We start from the raw sequence: 21,302 nt of genomic DNA on the forward strand, positions 1-21,302 counted from the left end.
TTCCATGGGGAAAAATGAAACAGCGGTAGCCTGCTCTTCTTCTCCAGGTTAGGTGATTAAAGACTTGACTGTTATTTCCATTGTGGCATGATTCCTTAATCGGCTGCCTTTGACACTTGGTAGCTCAACTTAGCTCTCTGATAGTGACTTACAGAATGCCAGATCTGGTAGAGACACAGCTATAAAGCAAGATTTTATTTTGTAGTTCCTAAATGTCCCAGGTGATATATGCCTTCTTTTGCAAACAATAAAAGAAATATATATTTTGATGATGGAGAATTCAATCATGTGTGACTGCCTTTGTCTTTTCTAGCTCAATTATTAAGGTGAGACATCAAAAAAGTTGTAGCCAATGGAGAAAATTAACAATTGGGACAAGAACTTAACGGCTTGAGCTAGAGAAAGAAATATGCTGTATACGGACTTGGCCAGACAAAACAGGTATGTTTCCTTCTCATTTTGGGAGGGCTTGATGCAAGACAGTTTCCAAATACATTCCTTGAATGTTGATTGCTATTATTTCTGTCTTTAAACTCACTTGTTCAAGGCTTGAAACTCACTTATGTATCTGTCTATTGTCACTATCATTGTTTCCAAATCAGGTCCATCAGTTTTAAAAAGATAGGAAGGGATTATCCAAATAATGGTATTTAGGAGTAGGAGGCAAGGGCATCATTTCTCTCTTCATCTACAATACAGTAGTTACTGAGAAAGTTGTTTGGGAACTCTTCATTCATTCATTCATTCATTCATTCAGACATTATTTTAGAAAAAAGCAGTTACAAATATGGCCTCTCTCTAAGCCAAATGCAACATATAAACACACTACCTTCCCCTCAGCTTGGGACATGACTCCCAAGGATGAGCCTCCTGGCACCAAGGGATTATTACTAAATGCCAACTAGCAATGCATCCGGAAAAAGACCTTAGCCAAAAGGGGGAAATATTAAATACAAATGAGTTTTTATGGCTAAGAGATTTCAAAGTGAATTGGGAGATCCTTCCAGAAATTACGCTTATGCATGTCTCAGGAGGATCCCATTGATTGCCACAGTAAACACTGACTCAAACAGCAGGGCCCCTGAGGGCTCTAGAGACATCTAGACACTATAAGCAGGGCAGACAAGCTCAGGAATTTGGCATCCTGTCAGTGGGCCTTACTTTTGGAATTTATGCTCCCCAGTGTAACAGACTAATTTATACTTTCCTTACACGTGGTTTTTCTGCCCCTTTATTTGAACCTATAATTAGCCCTATACTTGTTAAATATATGTCCCAGAGACTTAAACCTTTGGTTCACCAATGTGCCATTTGAGCCCTGAATCTCAGCTGAGTTGAACCACTTACTCTCCAGTTTTTTGGACTCATCCAGGACAACTAACAAGGAAATGATGATGAACAGTGCCCATCCCAAGGAACAGAGAGTATCTACAACTGCAAGCAAGACAGTTCCATCTAAGCCCCCTCTCAATTAGAAACAGAGTGGCCATCATCATCCCCAAATCCTCAAGATTGAGGAATGAACTAAATGAACTAAAGTAGACTTATTAATATTCTAACAATGGAATAATATCATTGATACAAAGACAGTGGCCACCAGAGGTTCTGAGGGGAGGGAGAGGGAAGATTAGGTGTAATATTTGGGCATTTTTGGGACATTTGAATTGCCCTGCATAATATTGCAATGACAGATACACACTATCATATATTTTGTCATAACCTACAAAATTGTATAAACTATAAGGTAAACTATAGTCCACGGTTAGTAGCAATGTTCCAATATGTGTTCATCAATTGAAACAAATGTACCACACTAATGAAGATGTTCTTAATGTGGGAAAGTATGGGAGGGGGAGGGGATGGGGCATATGAGAATCCCCTGTTTTGTTTTTTTAAGGAAGTACTTAGATCAAACTCAGGACCTTGTACATGGGAAGTAAGCACTCAAACCATTGAGCTACACCTGTTCCCCTCCCCTATATTTTTTAATGTAACATTTATGTAATCTAAAGCTTCTTTAAAAATAAAAATACAAAAAAATTTTTTAAAAAGCAGTTACAATGTGTTGTAATGGATTGAATCGTGACCTCCAAAAGGATATGTTGAAGTTTTAACAACGGTTCCTCAGAATGTGTCCTTATTTGGGAATAGGGTCATTGCAGACATACTTTGTTAAGACAAGGGAGCAGGGTGGGCCCTTAATCCAATATGACTGGAGTCTTTATGAGAAGAAGAGACACAGAAACAAACACACAGGGAGAATGCTAGGTAACCATGGAGGTGGAGATAAGCATTATCCTGCCACAAGCCAAGGAATGCCTAGAGCTACATGAAGCTGGAGGAAAGGCATGGGTCAGATTCTCCCCTAGAGCACTCAGTGAGAGCATGGCCCAGCTGACAGCTTAATTTCAGACTTCCAACTTTCAGAACTGTGAGAGAATAAATGTATATTGTTGGGTTTTTTTGTTTTTGTTTTTGTTTTTTGAGATCCTGGGGCCAGGTATTGAATCTGGGACCTCATATATGGGAAGCCAGCGCTCAACCACCGAAACGCATTGGCCCCCCTGAGTTAGTTTATTCCTTGTTGTTTGTATTTTTGTTTTCAGGAGGCACCAGGAACCCAACTCGGGGCCTCCCATGTGGGAAGCAGGTGCTCAATTGCTGGAGCCACATCCTCTCCCTGTATAATGTTTTAAGCCAACCAGTTTGTGGTGTATTGTTCCAGTAGCTCTACATAACTAACACATATGGTATGTAAATGTATCTCAATAAAGCTGTGGGTTATTTTTTAAGTTTATAGTTTATGCCAATGTCTTTTCTCCTAGAGACCAGGATTGTTTGACACATAAAACATTTTTTAATTGACTTGACTGTGTGACGTGGTTGTGTCCACCTGCAGCATTTTCCATCTCCTCTGGCACATGTCCTGGGGTGACAATACTTTCTCCTTTGTGGCTATGCCCCTGGATGTGAACTCAATTCCCCTTTATTCAGAAACTTACTGTGCTACCCTCCAGAAAAACCCAGTATAAATATCCTCCTCAATCAATTAATAATAATGGAATGGAATGCTTGGAAATGTTCCCAGACACTTCCTAAGCCTTGGAAATAATCCAGTCTATAATGTTTCTAGTCACTCATCTACAGGAATAGAATCAGAGAAGTCAGTCAGGACAAGTCCTGTGGGTAGGGAGCTTCTGGAGAAATGGCAGACTGGCCGGTTTTCAACAGATCAGTGAGACAGGAGCCCCACAACATGGGCAGGGGATGGCGAGGGGGTCCTCTTTCCACAAGGTTTACCTTTAAAAGGTAAAGAATTCAAAGGATATTTTGATGAAGTACAATAGGATTGGTATAAATAAATGTAATACAGATGTCTAGATATAAGAGCAGATTTATCCTGCTTAAAGAAAACCTGAGGTACCTCTTCTGTTAATGGTGGAGTAGCTTGTGTCAGAACGCCACTCCACAGGCAACACCTACAAGTGCTACACAAAATATAAAGCACAACTGTGAAGGCACTGGCAAGTGACCAAAGCAGGTGGAATATGGAGAGAAGTTGATATTTGGAAGAAAGGATAATGGAAGAGTTTCCATTTTTTTTTAAATGATAATTTATCACAGGGAAGACTCCACTCAGTATCACAGAGCATAGCTTAAGTCTCCGAAATCTGTGATTTTACAGGTTGGGGATTCAGAATCAGAGTTTGGAACAATAGCAGCTAGAACATGAAGGAGGTATTCCAGAAAGGAGAGAGCCACAGAGGGGGAGCCCCAGTTTCTAAGTATAAACTCTGTAGCTAGTTAAGGCTGACCCCTTAACTATGCATTTATTTATGGGACAGAATCCAATCAGCCTATCTAAGAATAAAAAAACTGAACAGAGATTTCAACTGCTGTCTAACATGGAAGAGACAGTTTTGAATTTGAGTTTTGCCAAGGTAGCTGTCTACTAAAAAAAAAACAATACTTCTTTTAAAAACATAAGAAAGTTCAGTTTCTATAATATTTATTTGCTATATATAGCATAGCAAATACTATGTCTTACTAGACATAAGTAACAGAAAAATGAGACTAATACTCAAAAGAAAAGATAATCAATAGATAGAGGCCAATCCTAGGATGTCTCATATGTTGTAATTAGCAGACAAAGATTTTTAAAGCAGTTATAGCTGTATTCAAGGATGTAATAGAAAATATGATTGTATTGAATGAGTTTAAAAAATTCATTGGATGAGCTTGACTGCAGATTGGAAGTAAAAGAAGAAAGAGTTAATACCCTTTGAAGATAGATCAATCAAAGTAATCTAATCTGAACAGAGAGAAAAAAAGCATGGTTAAAAATGAGTGGACCCCCAGTGACTTGGTGAACAATATCAAGAGGTTTAAATTATGTGTATTCAAGGAATCAAATGAAGAGAGCTAGAAAATGACCGACAATTTGAAGAAATAATGACCTAAACATTCCAAAAATTTGATGAAATATCCAAGATGCTAGACGAAACATAACAGGATAAATACAAAGATTTCCACATGAATTCTTTGAGTGATGGATCTCTATTTTTAAAAATCTTTAAACCCTATCACTCTCGGCTTGAAGCTCACCATGTATCTGTCTATTGCCACCACCAAATCTGGCCCAAGAGCTTTGAATTGGTATGCAGAGCTTCCAGTGGTGGTACTTGGGAGCAGGAAGTGAATACACCAATGTCTCTCTTCATCTGCAGTATAGTAGCTCCTGAGAGGTAGTGTGAGCTGCTAGGCGCATCATAATCAGGCTACTGAAAACCAAAATTAAACAAAATCTTTAAAGGAACCAGAGCAAAACAGTACATTACAAATAAGGCAACAGTCATATATCAGAGAACTCACATCTCATCAGAAGCCAGAAGGCAATGGCATGACATATTTAAAGCGCTGAAAGAAAGAAAGAAAAAAAGAAAGAAAGAAAAAGAAAGAAAAAAACCCTAGAATTTTATACCTTCTTTATGACCAGTAAAAGTGTACAGAATTTTACATCTAGCATAAATATCCTTTAAGAATAAAAGTGAAATAAAGACATTTCAAGGTAAAGAAAACTACAAATTCATTGCCTGCAGACACGAACTAAGAAAAAATGGGAAAGAGTATTTGAGTACCATGTGTCCAACAGTATACTTGATATTTTATGTCTTCTTGTTTCCCAAGGAACCATTTCAAGTGAAGTAGTTTATTTGGTAGGTGATCCTGGGACGTGGTAGTGAAGGGGGGAAATAAGAAAAGAATAGAAAGCTACCAATAACAGGTGCATTATTAAGCTCTGGGAACAGACAATGTGAGTACTCCTGTGCAGAAATCTGAAGGGTTTTTTCTAAAGATCACAGTAATTAAGAGGACAGGCTTTGGAGTCAGTAGATAGGGGTTCAAACTTACTAGCTCTTGATTTATCTGTAAAATAGGGATAATACTGCCACTTTATAAGACTAAAATAACAAAGTCCCTGTAAAACGCTTAGCCAATATTTAGCATATTTTAAGTGCTCAATAAGTATCGTGATTATTTTATCATTTAATTTCATGACAACTCTGTGAGATTAATGTAAATGATGATTGTTTTAGATTATTTACAGTAAGCATAGTTATTAAAGTTTAAGTTATGTTGGGAATCTTAACTGTTTTTTATGAGCATTTTTTAATTGTATTTTTTGGAAGATACATAGATTACAAAAAATGTTATGTTAAAAAATATAAGAGGTTCCCACATACCCCTCTACCCACGCCTCCCACATCACAACCTCCTTCATCATTGCGGCATATCCATTGCATTTGGTGAATACATCTTGAAGCACTGCTGCACCGCATGTAGTTTACACTCTCCCCGAGTACATTTTAACTGTTTTATTGTGGTTTATAGTGTTTAGTACAGTGCCTTAGTAATATACACTTAATATGCTAAATACTTAAATATACAGTATATGTTCAAATAATAAATGCATTTATATACAAATATTTTCATGTTGGTGGTGCTTTGTGTTCTGAATTTTCCTGCTTCTACAATCACGTACTGTAGAGCCCAACACATACATAATTTATTAGCAGCATACATCAGGTGTTTTCTTCCTTTAAGTCCCTGGGTTTGGAAAGGGACTTTGGGTGAGTCATCATCTTAGTCTTTTGTGGTGATGCATAACCTTAGGATCTGGCTACTGCCTCCAAGCGATGCTTCCTGAAACAAGCCTTCAGGTCCCTGAGTGCTGACTGACTGCAGCTGCTTTATTCCTGCTCTAGCTGCTGCTGCCTTAAGTCTGGAACTGCCTTTGATAAGCCTCATGGGGCCTCCTGGCAAACTGGACTGTATTTTACAACAAAGATGTCAGGTACTTACATAAATGATCTTTAATTACGGAATACACAAAGGCTCAAAGTGGAATTAGTGATCAAATAAATTATACTTTTTTAATATTAGCAGTAAAGAGGGATAAAAATTTAAATACAGATCTCTTACCTTCACATTAAAAAAAATGATTCTGAGATCCCATTATTGAGTCTGAAAGACTTTTTAAAAAAATACTTTTAAAAAATAATTTTATGCCTGTGAAAAGTATAATAAGCATTTTATTGATTTAAATAAAAGGGAAAAATCACAATTTGTGGGTGTATCATAACCAGTAGTGCTTACTAGTAGGGGAGAGAAAGGAGAGAGAAAAAAAGAATTTGCTTTAAATGTTCACTCATTCATTCAACAGATATTTATTACTATTAAGCACCAAATATTACCAGATACTGGTCTAGGTGCTTAGTCACAGCTATGAATAAAAGAAGCAAAAATTCACTACCCTCATATTGAGAGAAATATTTCAGTAAACAAATATCCAGAAAATATATGAAAGAACTCCTCTTCCTTAAATTCACCAAACATCAAAGTAACACTCAATTTAATCCCAGATTATGAAGTCAGACATATAGCACATTGTTTCTAGTTTGGAAAGTGATTTACCAGAAATAAAACCAAAGCAAAAGGGAGCCGATGTGGCTCAGTGGTTAAGCACTGGCTTCCCACATATGAGGTCCCAGGTTCAACTCCCAGCCCCAATACCTCAAAAACAAACAAACAAAACCTAAAGCAGAAATAGAAAGAAACACATCTCAGATAACTAAGAAAAAGATCATGAAAATGGCCAAGCTAATAACTGATCAGAATATTCAAAGAAAGTCAGTCATTTTAAAACTTTAAACCCATGGGCCAGCAGGCAATCCCAAGTGGATCTATAAATCCTTTAGCTCCAATTAGACAGGATTCCAGGATAAATGAGATAAAGGATAAGATGAGCAGAGAAAAACAGAATAATCACCTGAATGCGCTGACAAAATCTATGCTTTAGTAGATTTGTTTGGATGCTTGGTAGACCTTTACCATGTGTATGGGATTTCTATTTCTTTGGTTCAACCAGAGCAATAGAGTCCAGCAGATTGAGTTATATGAACTAAACTCAAAAGAGACCTAAGCAAACCAGACTGATTATGTCACTTTGTTCATTCATACCTTTATAGCAGACAATATCCTTATAGACTTTCAGGACACATTTCCCAGATAAAACTTTCAGGAACTTTTCTTTCCTGTGGAATGCCATTCATTCAGTACTTACAGATTGAGCACCTACTAGGTGCCTAGCCCTGCGCTAAATGCTGAGGAACCAGATTTTAATAAAATCTATTCAATTCTCTCAAGAGAGCTCATTATTTAGTGGGGCAACACCAAGAAATAATTATAATATGCTCGCTCTAGGAAGTACTAAGGAAGCACCAACGACATAGTTATAACTTTAGTCCTGGGGGGAAGAGTAATGACTTCCTGGAGGAGATGCTATTTTGGCCTGATTTTACACTTGATCTTAGGCAAAAGGCTGGCAAGTGATTTTTAGCTTGATTTCAAAGGAGGGGAACAATGGGAAAATTCATTCCAGAAACAGCACATATTGCTATCATTGATATGTGAGGGCTTGGGTTGTGTTGACAGGAGAAGAGACTGGAAAGGAAGACTGGGACCATTTGTTTCAAAGGCACGGAGAGACAAAGAGGAGAAAAATATTATCAAATTTGTGTTTCAGAAAGAGCGTTCTGGCAACACGCGAGCAATGGGAAGTAAGGAGGGAAATTAGTGTTCCAATAGTCCAGGCAAAAATTGGAAAAGGCCTGAATTAGGGCAGTAAATTTAAAGCCAGCGGGTTTTACAGCTGAGTCCGAGGATGACTGAGTGCTGAGCTAAAGAAAACTTTTTCTTTTAGGTCATTGTTGGATGAACACCAACAAATATTAAAACTCTGAGTTGGATAAATACCAACAAATATTTCTGTGTTGATTCTCCTTTTCCCTTTTTTAGTCCATCTAAAAGCCAGCAATCAGTTAACTCGATCTGTTTATCTCTGATTAAACATTAGACTTCTCGGCCTCTTTTTGGGTCCAGAAGATAACCTAAATCACTGACTAGACTTTAAGAGGGAGTAGGCTATAATAATATTAACACTGCCTACTATGTATTGAATTCTCGGTGCCAGTAACTCTTTCTTCACAATTACTTTAAAGATAGGTAGGAAACTGAGGTCTTTTGTTATGGCAGAATTCCTCCGGAGTTTGGGAGTGATAAGGAATTGCACTGGGGGAAACAGTTTAGATTACAGTGGTCCTTAACACTGTGGAGAAGAAAATAGGGTTTCTTGCATAGCTAATAGCTGGGTTTGTGAATATACCCTTTATCAAGAAAAATATGGAGACTTTTACTAAACTCCAACAGGATTTCAGTTCCGTAATTTTATCTATCTATCTATCTATCTATCTATCTATCTATCTATCTATCTGTCTGTCTGTCTGTCTGTCTATCTATCTGTATAATTTATAACTAGTTTTGCACACATCAACAAGTCTGAATAATACTAATTCTAGTTAAGCAACTCAGAAACTGCAAGTTGACTGCCCATCAGGAAGACACATTTTTTTTAACCTTCCTTCCTTCCTTCCTTCCTCCCTCCCTCCCTCCCTTCCTTCCCTCCTTCCTTCCTTGCTTCCTTTCTCTCCCCTTCCTCCCCAACGCAGTTGCCTATTCTCTGTGTCTATTTGCTGCATCTTCTTTGTCCAGTGGCACGGGAATCTGTGTTTCTTTTTTGTTGTCTCATCCTGTGTCATCTCTGTGTGTGCGGCGCCGTTCCTGGGCAGGCTGCACTTTCTTTTGCACTGGGCGGCTCTCCTTATGGGGCGCACTCCTTGCGCTTGGGGTTCCCCTGCACGGTGGACACCCCTGCGTGGCAGGGCACTCCTTGTGCGCATCTGCACTGCGCATGGGCCAGCTCCACACGGAGGAAGACACATTTTACCTTTGGAAGACCGACACTGCTTTGCACACGTTTAGAAGTGTCTTCCAAAACAGTTAACAAACAGCTTCAATTTTAGATTTCAAATTCTAAAACATATGTGCTCTCGAGGCCCTTGAAATATAAGAAGCTTCATAGTAGCAATTTTAATCTATTGCCGTCACTTTTCAAAACTTTTCAATCTGTAAGGCAAATAAATTTCTACAGTTTCTAAAATGGCTGTGACTTATTTTAGAATAAAAGCTCTTTTACTTTAAACTAAATTAAACTAAAAATAAACTTGTATAATGTTTAAATCTCTTAAAGTAAAATCTAAAAACAAAGTGTGATTTCTTTGAAAATCAGAAGCAGGCAAGGGATTAAACAGGAAGCCTTTCTTGTTTACCCTATTAATAAGACCAATTAGGAGGACCCAGGCAATCAGCAAACAACTGCTAACTAAATATCCACATACTTTAGAAGTGGGAAACCTTCTCCTTTGAAAGGGGCCTGCTATCATTAGGAAGAAATTACCACTGTGGGGTTTCCTACTACTGATGTGCAGAGACGGGGGTAACTGTGAATTTTCTTTCTTCCGAGCTTTGTGAAGGTACCAAGCTCCCACATGTACAGAGGCAGACTGGGTAACACGAGCTTTTCAGAAGGCCAAAGTCCACTGCAATAAGTTAATTAAATTTAGATTTGGAGCAAAAGCAAAATAGGGGAAAAGTTAACATCTCTAAGAAACAACTAGAGAGGTTTGGAGCTATGAGCAAATTCTTTGGAAAGCAGCAGGGACTAGGCAGGAATTGGAGCCAATCAATTTAAAAAAAGACAAGGAAATGAAAGCAATTTTTTTTTTAAAGTAAGGAATAGGGAGGAAGAGACAGACAAGAAGTTTGTCTTCAAAATTTTGTTCTAAGTTGTTTAATGTTCAAAGCAGTGGTTTTTAGACACAATACCCTTTTTACATAACTAATAATGTTCCTTTTACTACCCTGAAATGAAATTTGTAGATTATATAACTTATCTACATATAAATACTTCAAAAATTATGGGGGGTGTGTATGTTTGTTGGATATGGAATGTTTGTAAATAAAATTAATTTTAAAAAACCCCAGTGTTAGTGGTTATGGTTTTTATTTACGTGTCAATGCTTTTGCAAGCAAAGCTGAGAGACAGTATTGTGCAAATGATTAACTGGACTCTGGAGGCAGACAAAGCCTTCAAATCCTGCCTCTACTATTGGGCAAGTTATTGTTTAGTTTCTCTTTGCCTTAGTTTTTTTTTTAAGATTTATTTATTTATTCTCCCCCTCCCCGCCATCTGCTTTCTGTGCCCATTCACTGTGTGCTCTGCTGTGTCTGCTTGTATTCTCATTAGGCAGCTCTGGGAACTAATCCTGGGACCTTCTGGAGTGGGAGAAAGGCCACCATTCTCTCGCACCACCTCAGCTCCCTGGTCTGCTGTGTCTCTTATTGTCTCTCCGCTGTGTCTGTTTTGGTTGTGTCATCTTGTGGCAGCAGCTCTCCACGCAGGCCAGCACTCCATGTGGGCCAGATTGCCACAAGGGCCATTTACCAGGAGACCCTGGGTATCAAACCCTGGACTTCCTATGTGGTAGGCAAGAACCCAATTGCTGGAGCCACACCCACCTTCCTCTTTGCCTTAGTTTTGTCATTGAAAAAGAGGGGATGATAATTAAAACGTCAACGGTTGTTTTGAGAATTAAAAGAGTTAGTGCAGGTAAGGGCTTAGATCAGTGGCCCTACAGGCATTGCTATTTCAATCCAAAACATGAGAGCAAAAAAATTATTATAAGGTCCTATGTGTAATATAAAGGAGAAGCAAAAGAAAGCTAATTAACAGCAAAATACTATGTATTTTGATATGTAAATGCTTGGGTACAACTCCGCTAACCGTATCCTTCTCTTCAGGTGTATTTAATTGTATCAAAAAAAAAAAAAAGTTTTTTTTGTGTTTTTAAAATAACCTTGGTACAAAGGTGGTAAATAAAGGACTTGTAGAAAAAAGATTGGGCCGAAAGTTAAGACACAAGAGTTCAAACCATGAATTATCCCCCTGGCCTTTGTAGTAGATATTTGCCCTTTTGGCTGCTTAGCATCTGGATCCTCTTCCTTGATCTGGGGGTTCCCCACAGTGGGAGACTTGGTGGGAGATAAGATTCTACTTTCTGTAACAATTGCTAAAAGTACCAGATATTCTCTCTCCCTGCTCCTGGCAGAACAACTAATTGGCTACTCTTGCCCACTGGGACTTGGAATCTGAAGAGAATGAAACAAAAACATTGGGGTCCTCCCAGGCTATTTTCAGCTGCAAGGGTGTTCCTGAGGATCAAAGCTGAAGAGACACTCTGGAGTACTCTTGGGGCTGGCAGTGGTTGAGTGAGGTGCTACCATCCTCTTTACTTTGGTTTTTCTTTGGTTTCCACAGTATTCTGCAATAACTTATTATTATTTAAAATTTTATTCTCATAAGAGATATACCCCCTAAAATTTCCTATTTTTTTAAATCACCTTCACTAATAGAATTCAGTGGTGATTTTTATATGTGTTCACAATGTTGTGTCATCATCACTTTTCCAAAACAGAAATTCTACAGCAATTAAACATTAACTCCCTATTCCTTACCCCAACCCCAGCTCCTGATAGCCTGTATTCTAGTTTCTGATTATGAATTTGCTTATTCTAATTTTTTCATGTAAGAACTTACAGTATTTTTGTCCTTTTATGCTTGGCTTATTCCACTCATCATGATGTCTTCAAGGTTCATTCATGCTATAGCATACATCAGAACTTCATTCCTTCATTCCTTTTTACAGACAAATAGTATTCCACTGTCTGGATATGCCACGTTTTGTTTATTTACTCATCGGTTGATAGACACTTGCGTTGCTTCTATCTTTTGGCAAGCGTGAATAATGCAGCTATGAACATTGGTGTGCAAACATCTGTTCTAGTCCCTGCTTTCAATTTTTTTGGGTATATTCCTGGAAGTGGGATTGCTGGGTTGTATAGTAATATTTTCCCAGGAACCACCAAACTGTTCCCTGCAGCAGCTGTACCATTTTAGATTCCCACCAGCAATATTCCTATTTCTCCGCATTCTCTCCAACACTTGCTATTTTTTTTTAAATAGCCATTTTAGAGGGTGTGAAATGATATTTCATTGTAGTTTTGACTTGCATTTCCTAATGGCTAATGATGTTTAGCATATTTTTATGTGCTTTTGGCCATTGGTATGTCTTCTTTGGAGAAATGTCTTTTGCCCATATCTTAATTGAATAGTTTGTCTTTTTGTTGTTGAGTTGCAAACGTTCTTTGTATATTCTGAATATTAAACCCTTTTTGGATATGTGATTTCCAAATATTTTCTACCATTCTGTTGTTTGTCTTATTACTTTCTTGATAAAGTCCTTTAAAGCCCAGAAGTTTTTGAGCTTGATAAATTCCCATCTATTTTTTCTTTTGTTGCTTGTGCTTTGGGTGTAAAGTCTAAGAAACCATGGGCCAACACAAGGTCCTAAAGATGTCTTCTTTTAGGAATTTTATAGTTCTGATACTTATATTTAGGTCTTTGAAACATTTTGAATTGATTCTTGTGTATGTTGTGAGGTAGGGTCCACCTTCATTCTTTTGTATATGAATATTCTGTCTTCCTAGCACCATTTGTTGAAGAGACTATTCTTTCTGAATGAGCTTGGCACCTTTGTCAAAAATCTATAGGCTATAAATGTGAGGGATGATTTCTAATTGTCACTTCAATTCCATTGGTCCATATGACAGTCTTTGTACCAGTACAATGGCTTTGAAATAAGTTTTAAGATTGGGAAGTGTGAGTTCTCCTTCATTTTTCTTTTTCAAGATGGCTTTGGCTATTCAGGATCTCTTACCTTTCCATATAAATTTGATGATTGGCTTTTACAATACTTCAAAGAAGTCTGTTGGAAGGGGTGGGAAAATGGAGATTTACTTTTTCTAAATCACACTTTTCTGCAATGCATCTGCCATGTTTAAATATTTTATAAGTTGCCTAATATTAGGACAAAACAAAAAATTACTTGGTGTTTATATGTAAACAATAGTTAGTTTCTAAGTTTAGATAATTATAAATGGATTTTTCATTTACTTGAGTGTCTCTTGGGGATCTGATGGTTGTGAAAGATGTCTAGCAGCCTCTCCCCTCAGCTACTGCTAGTTGTCATATCCCTCCTCCATCGCTTTAACAATGAAAAAATACCCCCACGGCTTCTCAAAACTCCCCCATTGATTGGCACCACTTTAAAGTATAATTTTATGTTTGCAAATGTTTAAATGTTTCCTTTTCCCCCTCCTTCCCTCTCTCCCCTCACTTATTAAAAAAATAACAACTGAGGAAGAAATCATACTAATTTTTACCTTTAGCTATGCTAGTAGGAGGGCAGGCTGTGTTTGAGTCATGGCAGAGTTTCATGATAGCTAAAGCTGTCTAAAGATATTTAAGCTTCTTGTTACAGTTTATCTAAAATGAAAGCGTGATGCTTAAGAGAAAATATGCTGATGCTAATAATAACAGCTAATGTTTAGTGATCACTGAATATATCCAGGCACTGCCCTAAATGCTGTGCATCTGTGGATTCACTTATTCTTTATAACAACCCTATAATGAATAGAGATGCGCACTGTTATTTTATGAAGATATAAGCACAAGAGGTTTCAATGACTTGCCAGTGATGGAGCTGTGCTTCAAACTGGACAGTTTGGCTTCAGGGTTCTATGCTGAACAGCTGCAGGAAACTAGCTGTCCCTTCCTGAGAACTTACTAGGTGCCCCGCAGTAGTGTAAGTACTTTATATACTTTATCGCCTTTAACCCTTACAGAAATAATGAGGTCAGTATCATGATTTCCATTTAGCAAATTTTGCAGATTTGGAAACGAAGAGGCTCAAGTTTTGTGGAGGGAAATATTGACATATACACATTCCACTTACTAAGATGTACAAAATAATGACAAGCGTGACCAAAGCTGTCACCACAATCAAATCAATGTGGAGAACCGAGGAAATGATGTGGATATCATGTTCTCTTCCAAATCTTATTTGAGGGAGCAGTCAAATCACTTCTCATTGAATTTTCCGAGGTTTCTGCCTGCATTTTCTTGTTATTAGACAAGCTGTATTGTGGAGAAGTGGTTTATAGATAATGGCTTTCCCCAGGAGTTAATGAAAAATAACTCAATTGTACTAATGGTAGGCCCAATTTTGTGAACTGACCTTTCACTTTCAAAATAGAAGCAATATTAAAACAAATCCAATAAAAGCCTGTATTTTTATTTTCTTAAGAGAAGGCAGTCTGAGAGATTTTTAAGACAGCTAGTTTACTAATCTGAGAAGGTAGGATAAGTACTCCCCAGCTGATGTGCCTGAGGGGATGTGAATGTTAATATCAGCAGAAGTAAACCCAACGGGCCTGTCAAAAAATGCATTAAAAGCAAATATGGGGACGCGGCTGTGGCTCAGTCAGTTGGGCTCTCATCTACCGTATGGGAGGCCCTGGGACTTGAACCCAGGGCCTTCTTGTGAAGGCAGGCTGGCCCGTGTGCTGTGGAGCACAGCCAGTCCCGCAGATGCCGCGGAGAGTCGACTCAGCAAGGTGAGGCAACAGAAAGATGGGAGACAAACGAGAACACAGAGGAGCCCGCAGCGAATGGACAGAGAGAGCAGACAGCAAGCAAGCCGCAAGGGGGGAGGGGAAATAAAGACATACAGACACAGAAGAACATACAGCGAATGGACACAGAGAGCAAATAGCATGCAAAGAAAACCTCAAGGGGTGTGGGGGGATAAAAAAAGAAAAGCAGATATGAACGACTTCCAGAATACCCATATATCTTTTTCTTCCAGTGGGATTTAATGTTGCCTTTGTATACTTCAAGAAATAAACTTCAGGTTTTGACATATTTGGAAAAAGTTATAAACTTAATGAACTTTTTCTGATTTTGTGCTGTGGTTCTTCACTAGATCTTTTTGGGGACATGTCTCTGGCCCACTGTTTTGAATTAAGTGCATTTGCTTTTCCTTACAGATTTTGCTTTTCAGGAAAAAGCACACATAGTTAATTTTCTTAAAACATGAATACTTTTTCAAATATTTTCCTTTTTGTAGTCAAATAGTAAAACAACATAAAAGAACATTCTGAAAAAGGGGAAAAATCCTCTAAACCTACCATATTAACACAAAAATTACCGTATTTGAGAATATCTTTGTTTTTATCTGTAAAATACATATTGTTATATAGTTTATCCACATACACATGTAATAGTCTATAGCAACTTTCACTTAACAGTATATAAAAACATTTCCCTTGTTTCTGTATTTCTGATAATGATAACCACAATGGGTACATAACATTTCTTTGAGTAGCTGTATCATAATTTACTTAAAATTCCTTCACTGTTGTACATTTATGTTGTTTCTAATTTTTCTTTGTTCTAGGTATAATGTGACAATGATTATCTTTGTGTTTAAAGTTTTTATCCTCTGTTTAATTATTCCCATAAGTCAGATTCCTAAAGTAGGATTTCCAGGTAAACATATATATATTTTAAAGATTTATTTTATTTATTTCTCCCCCCACACCCCCCATTGTCTGCTCTCTTTGTCCATTCGCTGTGTGTTCTGTGTCTGCTTGTATTTTCGTTAGGCGGCTCTGAGACTGTCTGGAGTGGGTGATTACTCTCTTGCGCCACCACAGCTCCCTGCTCTGCTACGTCTTCTTATTCTCTCTCCTTTGTGTCTCTTGTTGCGTCATCTTGCTGCACCACTTCTCCGTGTTGGCCAGCACTCCTGTGCGAGGCCGCATTCCCATGTGGGCCAGCACTCCACGTGGGCCAGCTTGCCCTCACCAGAAGGCCCTGGGCATCAAACCCTGGACCTCCTATATGGTAGACGGGAGCCCAATTGGTTGAGCCACATCTGTTTCCCAACATTTTTTTATCTAATGCTTACTCCACATTGATTTACGCCAAAGACATACCCATCTTCAGCACATTTCTTTGTCAGCACCTCCCCTCATTCTTTCCATTGACTGGACACCATCTGTCAACAGCCACTTACTTTGCTTGACTTTCTCAAGTTGTCCCTTGGTTGTTTTCTTGGAGAAGCAGCAACTCGCGGGAAGGTCAGAAGGATCATGTTCACACTCAGGAGGTGGAGGCTCAGAGGCTGCTGAATGAAAATGGATCACAAATCTGGCCTCGGTGCTGTTGCTACCCTTCATGAACGTGGTTCTGTGTTCTAGCACACTACCATAAATAAAAATGCCCTCTGAGCTCAAAAACTGGGGTCATAATGAACACTATGCCAGATGCCAGGCATCACATGAACCTCACATAGGCCTAAAAGAGGATTAAAACCACAGACTAATAACATATGATTTGGCATCTTGAATAACAAACATAAAGAGACTTCAAGTGAAAATATGTTCAATAGGCTCCCTCTTGGGATTTAAGAATCTAAATTCACTAAATAGGTTTTCCTTCCATACATTCTCAATTCCACAGCAATAATTTCTACCAAGTAAAGGATTTCATCATTGGAGTTCCCCAAAGTATTATTTGATGTTTCAAGATATAGTTAAAAATTGTAAGGTAAGGAGTACCTGGTTATTTTTGGATCTGATATTGGAAGCAAGGTGTTTTTTTTGCAATGTTACCCAATAAGAAAAAAGAAAGATTTTAGATTTTCACGTTATTTACATTAGAACTCATTTTTAGGCCAGTTTTATTTTATTGGCAAGGATTTAGTACCATGGCTGTCAAATCACTCATTTTTTAAAAATAATTTTATTGTTCAGAGAAGTTTATTCCTCTAAAGTCTAAAACATATAAAAATATTTTACATAGAAATGGTTATAAAATGAATAACATACTTCTCTGCTTGGTAAAAGGAATAACCGGCCTTTCCTTGGTGAATCAGGATTAATTTACTACAGCACTTCCCAATCTTTTTCATAATATGCCACATAATAATATTTGTATACGGCCAACCTGGAGAAGGTCCTATATTATGTAACCATCACAGAGGCCTCCCTGGCAGCAGGCACCTTACTAAAAGTCTTATACACCAAGACAACAATTACATTACTGAATTTGGATGTTTACTGAAGGAGCCAGATAAACAGTATTCAAACAGGACTTCTGTCCCGCTGTAAATTTATGAGTGTTTCATAAGAAAAATGGTTTAATATTTATTGTTGAACTCAGTTAGCCGCTGGGGTGAGGACGACGGAGATAAACACACTCCAGAGACTGGTTCAAGACACGAATCTACTTTATTGCGCAGCATCAGCGGTTTATATAGAATAAATGGCGGGGTGTTAGTTAGCTATTGGCACTAGCGCAGTGTAGCTTATGTGTAATTTTTAAATTGGACAGTCTGCTAACAGATGGAGGCAGGAGGGTGGTGCTTGATTGCTTCTGCTCTCTGCCAGTGTGCCATCTTTAGGGTATGCCCTAAAGCATGTACGCCTGAGAGTTTGCTCATCTGGTGGTGCGCGGCACAGCAAGACTGAAGGTTTCAGCAGCTCTACCCACAATTTATCCCTACAAAAGGGGGGTGGAAAACCATGAAAGATTCCTCAACAGCTCGTGGCATACCTGGAACCCATTCACAGAACACCATTTATATTGAAGCGAGGCTGCCCGAGGTCACACAACTGGCAAGAAAATGAACAGTGGCTTAGGACAGAGACCTTGGTTGCTTCTCCTGCTCCTGCTGCACCCTTCTCCTGCTCTGGAGATGTGGTGGGGCTCACCAGGGCTGCAGCCTCCCAGGGTACTGACGGCCCACCTTGCTCTCAGGTGCAGCCTATCCCGGAACCTGTGCTTGTTCACCTGTCGGCTTGGCAGCTGCTGTGGCGCCCTGTGCAAACATCAGGAAGTATGGTCGTGATGCTGACAAAGCCAGGCACCAGAAAAGGAGAGATGGGGACCGCACTTCTTGGAGACTAGGGATAAGGACGGCTAGCTCTGTGGAGGGCAGTGACTATGTTACCTCAGAATGTATTCTAATTCAAACCCTTCTTATTTCATTATTATAAGGGTTTGACAAACCGTTTGTGTTAAAAAAATTCCTTTTATGGGAAGCGGATTTGGCTCAACTGATAGAGCATCTGCCCACCATATGGGAGGTCCAGGGTTCAAACACAGGGCCTCCTCACCTATGTGGTGAGCTGGCCCATGTGCAGTGCTGATGTGCGCAAGGAGTGCCACGCAGGGGTGTCCCCCATGTAGGGGAGCCCCATGCTCAAGGAGTGTGCTCCATAAGGAGAGCCGCCCCAAGTGAAAAAAGTGCAGCCTGCCCAGGAGTGGCGCTGCACACACGGAGAGGTGACACAGCAAGATGACGCAACAAAAAGAGACAGAGATTCCCATGCCGCTAACAAGGATACAAGCCGACACAGAAAATTCCCAATGAAACAGGCTTAAATATTAACTGGAACATTGTATCTGATGTGACAAAGACCTACCTGGTTGTAGAACTGTTGACTGAAAACAAGAGTTATGACATATTTCAAGAGGTTAACAAAGTAAATTTTGTCGCTTTATTTTTAATCTTAAAAAAGTGTGCGTGTGAGAGAGACAGAGAGAGAGAGAGACAAAGACAGAGAGACATAGAGTGACAGACAGTTGTTTGAAACAGTTTAGGCACAGTCCTGCCTAACAAGCAGACATGCTTCAAGAGTGTGAAATTATAATTTGCTTCCAACTGAAGGCTGTTTGCTTTGGGCTGCAGATATTTTGTTTCCTTCTCAGGCCTTAGAGCTTTGAGAATAAAACCATCCATTTCTTGTGAACAGATTTCCTTATGATTGGTTATTTTGACTTAGAAACATTTCTCAGCCTAGGATTTTTTATTTATTTGTTTTTATGTATTTATTGTTTGAGGTATTGGGGTCTGAGGATTGAACCTGAGACCTTGCGTGTGGGAACCCAGGAATCAACCACTGAGCCACACTGTCTTCCCTAATTTGTTTTTTTTGTTTGTTGTTTTGCTTGTTGTTTGCTTTTGTTGTTTCAGAAGGTACTGGGAACTGAATCCAGGATCTCCCATTTGGTAAGTGGTAGCACAATTATTTGAGCCACATCTGCTCCCTCGGCCTATAATTTTTTTTTTTTAAAGATTTATTGTTTTATTTACTGTCTGTTCTCTGTCCATTTGCTGTGTGTTCTTCTGTGGTTGCTTCTATCCTTATCAGCAGCACCAGGAATCTGTGGTTTTTTTGCTGTGTCATCTTGTTGTGTCAGCTCTCCGTGTGTGCAGCACCATTCTTGGGCAGGCTGTACTTTCTTTTGTGCTGGGCGGCTCTCCTTACCGGGCACACTCCTTGCGCGTGGGGTTCCCCTACACGGGGACACCCCTGCGTGGCAGGGCACTCCTTGCGCGCATCAGCACTGCTCATGGGCCAGCTGCACACGGGTCAAGGAGGCCTGGGGTTTGAACCGCGGACCTCCCATATGGTAGGTGGATGCCCTAACCATTGGGCCAAGTCCGTTTCCCTCACCCTAGAATTTAAAAAAAGAAAAGCAGAAGCATCCTAACTTTTAAGTTTACTGACAATGCTCCAGAAAACTCTTCCTACCTACCCAGTCCTACAAATGACTCAATCTGTTTGGCATAATTTTAGGAATAATCATTGGCATCTTGTTCTTGTGACCAAAGGCTAAGTAAAGAGCACATTATCTAGGAATAAAAAATATACTAACCTATCAGGGTGCACCAGCACCACCCAGTGGCTCTGAACTAACTCAACAGCGCCTTGAAAATGAACAGGAAGTACAAGTCCAGGATCTCTTCCAGTGGTGAACTGTACACACATGATTGAGAGTACGAGGGTTTAACTCCTGCAGAACTGAATCTATACGTAGGTCTGATTTATACTTTGTTGATCTTTCTGGAAAGATTGGAATATTTATAGGGCCAGAAAGTGGAGTCTGGTGTACAGTGAAGACTCTTGGTTCTTTTTGGCAGGTATGTATATAAATTTGTAAGCAGTGAATTGACAAACTTTTTGAGAGTCGAGTAGGAATATAAGAAAGGTAAATATATACTGCTGCAAAATGAGTGGCACAAGTTATCCTCTCCATGAGCTGTGTAACAAGTCCAAGGAGTCCAAGATGAATTTAGTTTCTGTATAGAGTAAATACTTTTTATACTTCCTAGATGATAGTAAAGTTTCCTTCCAGTGGAGAATGGTATTTCTTCCCTATACATGCAGAAAACAAATTTCTGGTAAATTTTTTTTCCTTGAAGCTGCTGCTTATTATACCGACTTTATTATTAAAAAAAAAAAAAAGCTTGCTAAATTGGAGAAATCAAAATGCGGAAAAGTAGAAACTAATAGCAAGATGAAATATTGCTCATATTCCTCTCTCTAAATACAATTACTGCTACTGTGTTATCTAGTAAGTATCTACACTGAGCAAGAACTCTGGAACAAGACTTGCCTCGATTTACATCTCAACTGGGCCATTTAGTAGCTTTGTGATTTGGGCAAGTTACCTAAAGGCCTCTGTGTCCCAGGATCCTTATCTTTAGGGGAAAATAATAGTTATGTTGCATAGGAATGTTATGAGGGTGGAACAAATTAATATATACAAAGGTTTTAGAATAGAGCCTGTAAATAGAATACATTAAATGTATTAGTTGTTACGTTTCCTCTTTTCTCTTACTACCTCCTCGTCTTCCAACTCCTTTTTATTGTTATTAGATACTAAGTACCCAGCACACTGCTAGCAGCTAATGGTTTGGTGTGTCTTTTCAGTTTTTGTGGGTTTTTTTTTTGTCTTTTGCATGGCTTTTTATTTCCTTTTTTCTTAACAGCTGGAACTGTAGTATGAATATAAATTGTATCTTTAAAAATTTTAAAATATATCATTTATCCATAAGTGTAATTTTCAAATACTGCTAAATGCTATTATC

General features: G+C 38.8%; 1 pseudogene; it reads right to left on the bottom strand.

Moving 5' to 3' along the window:
• Positions 1-16,599, bottom strand: part of LOC101447568 (dihydrolipoyllysine-residue acetyltransferase component of pyruvate dehydrogenase complex, mitochondrial-like) — a 48,901-nt pseudogene extending 32,302 nt beyond the window's left edge.
• Positions 16,600-21,302: the final 4,703 nt, after the last annotated feature.

The sequence above is a fragment of the Dasypus novemcinctus genome, chromosome 5 (genome assembly GCF_030445035.2).
Source record: "Dasypus novemcinctus isolate mDasNov1 chromosome 5, mDasNov1.1.hap2, whole genome shotgun sequence".
In the NCBI taxonomy this organism is placed as follows: Eukaryota; Metazoa; Chordata; class Mammalia; order Cingulata; family Dasypodidae; genus Dasypus; species Dasypus novemcinctus.